An 11,517-nucleotide genomic window follows, 5' to 3' on the forward strand; every position below is an offset into this window, starting at 1 on the left:
AGCCCCACATGGGAATCAGATGGGCAGCTGGGCTGGTTTCCCACGGCCTCTGAGGCCCCTGACCGTGGTGAGATCCTGATTCCTGCCAAGCTGGGAAGGCTTCACGAGATGTGCCCGCCATGAAAGACACCAAAACCGTGAGAGAACCCCCAAACTATGAACGGCAGCGGCCGGAAGTCTAATCCGAATGATACCTCAGTGCCGGCCCATCCCCCTCTGCCTTCATCCCTTGGGGGCCACCAGCCCGGCCACTGGCCGCCCCCCACCTGCCTTTGATACCTGAGCAGTGCTGTGCCAACCTGGAGTAGACCTGAGACAAAAGGAGGCATATGGACCCCATACGCATGTTTTTTGGAGTTGTAGCTGGTTGTTTTTCCCCAGAGCGCTAAAGCAGTCGAAAAATAACGAAAAGCTGAAAAGTAGGTGTATTAAAAGTCACAACCCGACTGGTGTATTTAGATTGAAACAGAATTTGGGGCATCTGGGGCACCTCGGCTCAGGTCATGATCTTCGGTTTGTGAGTTCGAGCCCCGCGTCGGGCTCTGTGCTGACAGCTCAAAGCCTGGAGCCTGCTTTCGATTCTGTGTCTCCCTCTCTCTCTGCCCCTCCCCCACTCATGCTCTGTCTCTCTCTGTCTCAGAAACAAGTAAACATTAAAAAAATTTTAGATTAGGGGCGCCTGGGTGGCGCAGTCGGTTAAGCGTCGACTTCAGCCAGGTCACGATCTCGCGGTCCGTGAGTTCGAGCCCCGCGTCGGGCTCTGGGCTGATGGCTCAGAGCCTGGAGCCTGTTTCCGATTCTGTGTCTCCCTCTCTCTCTGCACCCTCCCCCGTTCATGCTCTGTCTCTCTCTGTCCCAAAAATAAATAAACGTTGAAAAAAAAAATTTTAGATTGAAACAGAATTTATTATAAGTCTATTTCAAATCAAGTTAATTAAAAATGATTTAAGATTACCGCTTAGCTAAGAGAAATCGTCAAACCGGGAAATTCTCTCCATTAAACATCAGATTAGCAAACAAGTCCACTTTGGATATATTATTGATGCGTTTGCTTCGGGAAAGGCAAGTGCAGTGCACTGAATGGTGGTCCCATCCCCCGAAAAGATAGGTCTACCTGGAGCCTATGAATATGACCTTATTTGGAAAAAGGGTCTTGGGGGAGGGGGCGTTGTCATTAAATTACAGGTCTGGAAAATCCAAAACAAGTGTCTTAGAAGAGAAGAGAAGGGGTGAGACGCGCAGGGGGGACAGTGACGTGGGGAAGGAGGCACACGTGGAAGTGACACAGCCACAAGCTGAGGGCCACCAGGAACTGCCAGCACCCAGCCAGCAGCTGGGACAGAGGTTGGAGCAGACTGTCCCTCAGAGCCCAGAGCGGGACCCAGCCCTGCTGACACCTTGATTTCGGACTCTCCCTCCAGAGCCTGGAGAGAATATATTTATCTTGTTTTAAGCCACCTAGCTTGTCACAGAAGCCCCAGGAGAGTAATACACCAGGGGGTCTGCTTATCCCCCTCCCCCAGCTCCAATATGGTATGCTGGTACACCAGGTTTTATTTAAAACTTCAATACTTTGTTTATTATGGATTTTTGTGCATTTTAATTTTTAAAATATCTTGCCTTGGGGCACCTGGGTGGCTCGGTCGGTGAAGCGTCCGACTCTTGATTTTGGCTCAGGTCATGATCTCACGGTTCATGAGATCTGTCCCTCTCTCTCTGACCCTCTCTGACTCTCTCTCTCTCTCTCTCAAAATAAATAAATAAACAAACATTTAAAAGCAAGTAAAATACATTGCCTCTTTTACATGGATCCAATGAGCAAGCACGAGGCTGGTTGAAGAAGGAGATTAAATTAGCTGATATCCATAAGATGGGTCACCCATGAGCCCTGAATATTGGGATGACCCCACATCCCCCGGTGGATACTTATGTCGGATACAAATATCTTCACACTCTGCCCTTTCTGCAAGGTCCACACTTATCTCCCCAGGATGCACTTCGTCATCAGGTTTCTATTTGCGTTCTTTCCACATCTCTGGAAGACTGGCCAACTTTTTGCCACTCCGCGCAAGCCAACAGAGACCTGTCACCTTCAGTGAGCTCTACATCTCATGAAGTAGACAACTAAATGTGTTTCATGTGTTTTGTGGTGTTCCGTCCACCAGGCAGATTTCCATCATCATTGTCTTTTTTTTTTTATTTAAATGCAAGTTAGTTTACATATAGCATGATAATTTCAGAAATAGAATTTGGTGATTCATCACTTACCTCCAACACCCCGTGCTCATCCCAACAAGTGCCCTCCTTAAGGCCCATCATCTATTTAGCCCACCCCACCACCCAACATCCCTCCAGTAACCCTGTTTCTTCTCTGTATTTAAGAGTCTCTTATGTTTTGTCTCCCTCTCTGTTTTCATATTATTTTTGCTTCCCTACCCTTATGTTCATCTGTTTTGTATCTTAAAGTCTGAGTGAAGTCATAGGATATTTGTCTTTCTCTGACTAATTTCGCTTAGCATAATGCCCTCCAGTTCCATCCACGTAGTTGCAAATGTCAAGATTTCATTCTTTTTCAACATTGAGTGATATTCCATTCCACTGTGTGTGTGTGTGTGTGTGTGTGTGTGTACATATATCCCATCTTTGATGGACATTTGAGCTCTCTCCCATACTTTGGCTATTGTCAGTGGTGCTGCTATTAACATTGGGGTGCATGTGCCCCTTTGAATCAGCACACCTGTATCCCTTACATAAATACCTAGTAGTGCTATTACAGGGTTGTAGGGTAATTCTATTTTAATGTTTTGAGGAACCTCCATACTATTTTCCAGAGTGGCTGCACCACTTTGTATTCCCACCAGCAGTGCAAAAGAGTTCCCCATTCTCCACCTCCTTGCCAACATCTGTTGTTGCCTGAGTGGTTTATTTTAGCCATTCTGACAGGTGTGAGGTGGTATCTCATTGTAGTTTTGATTTGTATTTCCCGGATGATGAGTGATGTGGAGCATTTTTTCATGTATCTGTTAGCCATCTGTATATCTTCTTTGGAGAAGTGTCTATTCATGTCTTTTGCCCATTTCTTCACTGGATTATTTGTTTTTTGGGTGTTGTGTTTCATAAGTTCCTTATAGATTTTGGATACTAGCCCTTTATCTGATATGTCGTTTGCAAATATCTTCTCCCATTCTGGTGGTTGCCTTTTAGTTTTGCTGATGGTTTCCTTTGCTGTGCAGAAGCTGTTCATCTTGAGGTCCCAATAGTTCATGTTGGCTTTTGTTTACCTTGCCTGCAGAGACATATCAAGTAAGAAGTTTCAGAGGTTGTTGCCTGTTTTCTCCTCTAAGATTTTGATGGCTTCCTATCTTACGTTTAGGTGTTCCACCCATTTTGAGTTTATTTTTGTGCATGGTGTACGGAAGTGGTCCAAGCTCACTCTTCTGCACCTTCATCATTGTCTTTTAAGGATGTGCCTTGGTTGCACCATATTGCCACTATTCCCAGCTGGTGCCAGCACCACTTGCAGACCCTCCCTTGGCCAGGCCCTTGCTGCTCCTTCTCCACTGACTGGCCATAGGAAACACCCCTGGTGGCCACAGGTGTGGGCCAAGGGAAAGGTGATGAAGGGACTCATGGATCCCATAGAGTTCGAGCTCTCTGCCATGCAGTTTATATATGCCTTGTGGTCTACTCATGCCCAGGGTCTCCCATGAAAACTTCCATTTTGTAATGGAATTCTGTTGTGTGTATCCAATTTCACGGTTGGGCCACATGACCAGCTGGTGATCTTCTCCTTCAGGGGCAGCAGCACTTGCTGGCCACAAAATGTGTTGCCATTGGAGGTGATGTAGTACGAGTGGGTGGCTGGGACTTCCTGCAGAACAAGACTGGTAATGCTCAGAAGCACTGGGGGCGGGGCCTGGTGTCACCGGCCAGCCACCAGGTAGTCAGCTTGTCCCAGTTGGGAAAATGGGGGACACCACACTGGTCTCAGGTCAGCACTCAGCAGGTGGTAGGAACCAGGTCACCTTTGGGGAGAGGAGAACCATGTGGCTGAGCCCCCGTGCGTGTCCCCCAATCTGCCATGTAAATGGAGACTGTTAACGTTTCTCATTACTGATCAGAACACAAAAGAAGGCATTTTCCAGGCAACGGAGACAAGTCTGGTGCCAGTAGCTATGCTGATTCTTCCAGTAAAGATACATCTGAACCGTGGTCATCATCACCTCTAATCAAGTTTGTGAAAACCTACTATCATGCTCTAGGATCCATCTAACTTGTGTACCAGCTAAGCGGGTATATTAAATGGGCTCGTGGTACGAATCTTCACCCTGGAATCTCCCAAGTCTGCTGGTGCCCCAACTTTTCAGGGATACAGTTTTGGGTTTGAGTCATTATTTCCCAGGGGTATGGTGTAGAGGGTATGGGGCCCCTTCTACCAACACGGACATTTGGCCAGTTGCTAAATACTTGGACCGAATGTCTGTGCCCCACCCCCACTACCCCAAATTCATATGTTGAAGTCCTAAGCCCCCAGTGCAATGGTATTTGGGGGTGGGGCCTTTAAGAAATAATTAGGTTTAGATGAGGACATGAAGGTGGGCCCTCATGGTGGGGTTGGTGTCTTTATAAGAGGAAGAGACACCAGAACTGGTTCTCTCTCTGCCATGTGAGGACACAGTGAGAAGGCAGCCATCTCTGCGAGCCAAGGAGAGAGGCCTCACCAGACTGAATCTGTAGGCACCCGGATCTCAGACTTCCAGCCTCCAGAACTGCGGGAAATAAATGTCCATTGTTTACGCCTCCCAGTCTGTAGTATTTATTAGGGCAGCCCAAGCTAAGAAATTAAGCATATTTATTTCTACTACTATATATTCTGGGTCTGGGGAAATAATCAGGAATGGATCTGTAAGTCCACTGGACTCCATGTGAGGTGAACTTGGACCAAGACTCCGTGATCGCCGTGCCAAAATCTTCCACTTTTATTAGTGGATCACAGTGTCCCTTGGGGATCAGTGTATGTTCCATATCGATATCTAATTACACCCAGAGGGTTGGCCGATGCCCTAGCCCCAGGACATGGGCACTGCTTGGGAAAGCTTGAGGAAAGGGCCACAATACACACCTGTGCCTCACTGCAACACACCTTCTTCAAAGGAAGACAGCCTCTCCATCAGGGCAGGCACCCAGATCTGTGAACTGACTTTAGGTCCAGATTGGGTAATGTGTCACACATCCCTACTATGGTCATTTAAGTTGGATCTCTGCCAGTCAATTTAGAATTTGAATTTTCCATAAACAGATTGAGATAGATAGATAGATGATATAGATGATAGATTAGATAGCTAGATAGATGATAGATAGATAGATAGATAGATAATAGATAGATGATAGATATAATAGATTAGTTGGTAGATAGATAATATAGATAATAGATAGATAAATGATAGATAGATGATAGATAGATAGATAAATAGATAGATAGATAATAGATAGAAGATAGAATTTCCCTCCTTAAACATATACCTCTTGAGAGAGGCTGTTCACCTGTTCCATTTCTAGTAATTCCGTCATCAGTTAGCCACTGCTGCACATCCTGCTTGTCCAAACACTCTAATGACTACCCTTCCTATTTGGATATGGAAGTGGAACCCACTTGTATCTGATAGGTAAGCACTTGGCCTCTGCCCCTCCAGGACCCTTCTCAGAAATGCAGAGTCACAGGCTCACCCGGCCCTTCTGTAGGCCATCACTGAGTCCAGGCTCTGATGAGCAATCCAGTAGAGCACTGGTGAAGACAATACATTTAACCACATGTAACCAGTGGTTCCAGCCCTGGCTGCCCATTAGATTCTCCTGAGGAATGTTTACAACTCCTAATGCCCTACCACTCCAGATCATTACATCAGAGGCTCTAGAGGTGGCACTCAGGCTCTGCAGATGATTGCCATCCGCCCCTGCCCCAGGTCAGTGGGTTGGGTGAGCCTTTGTAAGCCTCATATCCCCACTGGACCTTACACCATCAGAGTCCCCTCACACCTGCTCCCCTGGTTCCTGCTGATCATCTGTCACAGTCCTGACCCGCTCCGTGGGTAGGCTGCCTCTTCCCTCCCCAGCAGGACTGTGTTGAGCTTGCCTCTCTGCTGCTCAACCCGCCATCCGGAGCCCAGTGGTAGCACCAGGAGCTTGTTAGGACCAGCCTCCCAGGCCCTGACCTGGACCTGCTGAGTTGAATCTGCATTTTAACATGACCCCCTGAGGATTCACACACACGTTGAAGCATGAGACAGGAGAGCTGACCCCACTTTCATTTGCACCTGGTGGGAATGGAGGTGTTTGGAGTGGGGAGAAGGAACAAGGAGACTCAGCATCAGCTCAGGGGGCACCTGGCCCAGTCTAGTCTTGAAAGGTTTTGGAGCAGAGCAGGGCTGGTGTCCTCGGACAAGGGAGGGGATTGCCTCAAGGGGGAAACGGGGTTCAGGGAACCTGGAAGTTCAACATTTTCAGCTCTTACGTGTCTTCATCCCATGTGTTGGGGTCCCTCTCTTTGCCCACCAGGGCCCTTATCTCATGCGTGTCCAGTAATCTAAGTTTTTCCTTTCTCTAGGGAGGTAGGAAGAAGCCAGGAGATTAAACTCTCCTCAGTCATCACTGTTGCCCTAACAGGGGCTTCTGTCCCAGTGCTCTGCCCTCCCCACGTCCTCCAGTCCATGCTGACACCAGTGATTATCACAATCACCGAGAGGCCACTGTTCCTGTGTTTACCTATGTTGTTTCCCTTGGCAAGGGGACTGCTCCTGGGTTCCTCGAATATATGACCAACCCATTCCCAGATCCCACTTTGAGGATCTGTTTTCTAGGCCCCTTCTTGTACTAACTATATTAGCAGTCAAGATCCCAACAGGAACCAACTCCACAATCAAGGCAATTTGGGGGTTATTTGGAAAAGGACTATTTATAAAGGTGTGGGCAGGCCAGGGGGTAACCTGGAGCTGTTACCACCCTGTCCCAAAGGGGTCATAAGGAGGGGGCAAGCATTTAGCAGCAGCCTGAAAGAAGACAGCCATGTATAGTAGGACACCTTGAGCCGAGTAGTGACCTTCAGTCATGGGAAACAGCAGCCTGATGAGAGCAATGTCACACAGACCAAGGCCCTGACCTCTTCCTCCAACTCTGAGCTTCTGGAAGGACTCCCTGTTGGCTGAACCCCACCAGAAGCCAGGAGAGAAAGGGGCCTGGTGTGTTCACATGGGTCAGCCCCAGGACAGGTGAAGAAAAGGGACAGAGAGTGGACTCAAAAGGCATTGTCCTGTAGCACCATGCTGCAGACTTGCAGGTCTTTGTGACACTCAGTATCGTCACCAGGCTGTTGTCTCCAGATTGTTACCATAGTTCTTCTCCCCGCTGGAAAGCTCTGGCTCCTGCCTGCTCCAGGCCAGCTCCATCTTCACTTGGGCTCAAACCAGCTGCCATCTCCTCAGACGGTCTCTTGACCCTCTACAAACCACAGGGGTCCCCACTCTCTAAAAGGTAAGCCTCCTACTGGCACTGTGTCTCCCACAAAGTAAGTACTCCATGAATATGTGTCCACCTATCTACAGGACTTCTGTGATTGAATGTGCTGACATTTGCCCAACCCAAACCAAACATCTGTATTTATTAATTCATCCACCCATACATCTGTGATCCATGATTCAGGCATCCATGCATCCATCCATAGATATAACCAAGTATCCATTCATCCATCCATGCATTCATCCAAGGACCCATCCACATATCTAAGTGTCCATGATCTATCCGTTATCCATCCAACCATCCAAGCATCCATCCATCCACTCGTCCAAGCATCCATACAGCTATCCATCCATCTCACCATCCATCCCCCCATCCACCTATCCACCCACCCATCCATCCATCTACCCATCCATCCACCTAACCATTCACTCATCCATCCATCCATCCATTCACCTATCCACCCACCCATCCATCCACCCACCTACCCATCCATCCATCCATCCATCCACCCATCCATTCATCCATCCATCCATCCAACCATCCATTTATCCATCTATCCATCCACCCACCTAACCATTCACTCATCCATCCATCCATTCACCCATCCACCTACCCACCCACCCACCTATCCATCCATCCATCCACCCATCCACCCATGCACCCATCTACCCATCCAGCCACCCATCCATCCATCCATCCATCCATCTATCCATCCAACCACCCACCCATCTATCCATCCACCCACCCATCCATCCATCCATCCACCCATCCATTCATCCATCCATCCATCCATCCATCCACCCATCCATTCTTCCATCCATCCATCCAACCATCCATTCATCCATCTATCCATCCACCCACCTAACCATTCACTCATCCATCCATCCATTCACCCATCCACCTACCCACCCACCCACCTATCCATCCATCCATCCACCCTTCCACCCATCCACCCATGCACCCATCTACCCATCAAGCCACCCATCCATTCATCCATCCTTCCATCCATCCATCCATCCATCCATCCATCTATCCATCCAACCACCCACCCATCCACCCATCCATCCACCCACCCATTCATCCATCCACCCATCTACCCATTTAAGATATATTCTCTTATCCCTTTCAGCACCACCATCACTTTACCAGGTGCCTGTGGCTAATGACATGAACCTCATCTTTAACTTTTCTGACTTCTTTTCTTGGAGGTTGTGTGAAGAAACACACAAAGTGACGCTGAGATGCAGATACCCTGGAGAAAGCTTTGCCTCTTAGGTCACCATAGCCCATCTCCACACTAAGGCAAAGTAGCTCTCTCTCTGACCAAGGGTCCAGGATGAACACTTTCACACCCACCATGGGATGGGCAAGCAGGGAAGCCCTAACTGGTTGTGGCAGTTTTTCTTATTCTCCACCCCCAGTTAAAGCAAAGAATAGAAGGCAGAGAGCTCTGGGGCATATCGTCTGGGTTTTATTTGTTCACTTAAAGATAGCTTTTTTTTTTCCTGTCTCCATGAGGCAGCTAAATAGATTTAACAATGATTCATTAAAGTTCTGTCTACAGAACATCAAATCTGTCAGTGGAAAGGTTTACATTGTCAAATTACTAGATATTTATTCCACAGAGTAACTAACTTTTCCACTGAAGCAATGGTTTTCTTGTTCTGTAATACTCATACCTTAATAATGTGCTATTACATAACATATTAATAACATTCTGCAAACACCATAACTCAGTTAAGGAGCATTTCTAAATAAGCCTTGCATGACTTCCCAAAGGTGTTTGCCTTTTCTAGTTAGATGGCATTTCATGCACCATTTTCTTTCTCAAAGCTGGAAAATGAGCGGAAAGCCAGGATATAAGCCACCTTATGGAACAGGGCAAATGACGTCATTTGTTGGTAACGTGGGATGTGCATTATTATTACCATGCGCATTATTACATCAAACCCATGTGCCTAATAACGGCATCCCTTAAAGGAATCAATCTGGGTTACAAAACGATAAAAATGAATGTTTCCAGACTCCTGAAGGACTGTGTGTTTTCTTAAGCCACGGTTAAGAGGTTTTCATGGAGTAGGTCATGGAGGGTGTATGTGTTTTCTAGGCGGGGTGAGATTAATCAGCATGCGCCAGAAGGCAGATACGTGTCGACTCCCCACTGGTGCTAAATGGGCTTGGGAATAGGATCTTCCGGTACATGCACACATGTACACACACACACACACACACACAGGAAAGCTGCCTCTAATGGCCCACGTCTCCTTCCCAGAACCATCAATCTCTGAGCTCTGTGATCTCACTTGCAAATTCTGTTAAGAAGCAATGTCTCATCCTCATGATGGGGAAAGGAGCATGTGACAACAAGGGGATGCCATGTTTCAGCTCTGTAATAGAGAGGTGTAGGGGAACGCAGAGGACAGCTTGCTTCACTGGGCAATCTGCAAACGATAGCTTGTGTGTCAACAGAAAACCAATACTGAGGGTTAATTTCTACAAGGACGTCCCATATGCCCTGAAGGTTAGTGTTGGGCTATTTTGGGGGGGAGGGGGAGAGAGAGAATCCCAGACAGGCTCTGCACTGTCAGCACAGAGCCCGACGTGGGGCTCGAACCCATGAACCATGAGATCATGACCTAAATTGCAATCAAGAGTCGGATGCTCAACTAAGTCCCCCAGGTGTCCTGTTGGGCTATTTCTGAGCAAAGTCCTGAAGCTGGCTCTGCTGACCTACAAAGCACAGAGACTGCCTCCTGGCCACAGCTGCCCCCCACAGAGGGCCGACCACAGCCCACAGGGTAGCCTCCTCCAAGCTCGCGGCCCAGCAGGTCCCAGGAGGACGAAGTGACAGCAAGGGCTTTAGCACCGGCCTGCGGGAGACCTGCCCCAGGAGCAGACCCCGCCCCACATACTTTTATAAAGCTGTGGGTTTCACCAGGTGGGCTCCGAAGGGCCCGCTTAGGCTAGCTGGGTCTGGCCTGGGGACGCAGGAGGGGCAGGTCACTTTGGATGAAGGGCAAGGCGAGGGCTACCTTTCAACAGTGAGCTCTGACGTTGCCATTTCAACCTTGGGCCTCCCACCAAGAGGTCCGCTGCTTCGTTCTAAATCAGTGCGCATTCCTTCTCGGCCAGCATCGTCTTCATTTTTATACCTGCCTGGGTGTGAGGCCTTCCCTGGCTGGTCCGGCAGGTCCCTTCCCAGCGTGTCTGTTTATTCCCTCACTAGCCTTTGATGGGAGCCCGCACAGGAAGCCAGGGCAGGAGAAGGGCACCCGTCCAGGCCCTGCATCGCACGCGGTGCAGACAAAGAGCCGCACGGGCCCCGAGCTCCACAGCAGAAGGCTAACTCCCCAGACACTGCTGGGCAGGGAGCCTGGGGCGGTCCCGGAGCCGGGCAGCTGACACCATGTGCTGGGTCACCCTGGCAGCCTGCCCAGCTGGACACTGCAGGGTCAGATGTCCCCCTCCTCACCTCTGCATCCGGGTGGCCCGGCCCTGAGATCCCGCCCACCCCAACAGCAGGACCCGTGGATCCCGGACTTGAACAATTAAGCAAAGGATGAGGGCGGGGGGGAGCCAGATTTCCCACCATGGCCGGTGGGGAGGGGACGGAAGCAAAAGGAGGGGCCGGAAAGATCCCTTTGTGTGGTAACGGGTTAAAGTTGGAGATGCCAGGATGGTCGCATCTGATGCAATATAGGTACGGAGGCTGTGAGTCTGTCAGTCTATCCACGTGCATTTTCTCGCTCTGTCAGTTGAGGCAGCCCGGAAGCAGTGAGCCCACCCGGCCGGGTGTTGGTCTCATACACCGTCCTCCAGGCCGAGGCCCCGGGGCTCCCGGGGAAATGGGTGATCCAGGACTAGGGCAGGAATTACACGAGATAAGCCGAGTATCTTACAGCTGTAGAAAGTTAGGAATTAGGAAGGAAGGAAGGAAGGAAGGAAGGAAGGAAGGAAGGAAGGAGATAAAGAGGGGGAAGAAAGAAAGGAAGAAAGAAAGAAGAA

This window comes from Lynx canadensis, chromosome C2, assembly GCF_007474595.2.
Source record: "Lynx canadensis isolate LIC74 chromosome C2, mLynCan4.pri.v2, whole genome shotgun sequence".
Taxonomy (NCBI): Eukaryota; Metazoa; Chordata; class Mammalia; order Carnivora; family Felidae; genus Lynx; species Lynx canadensis.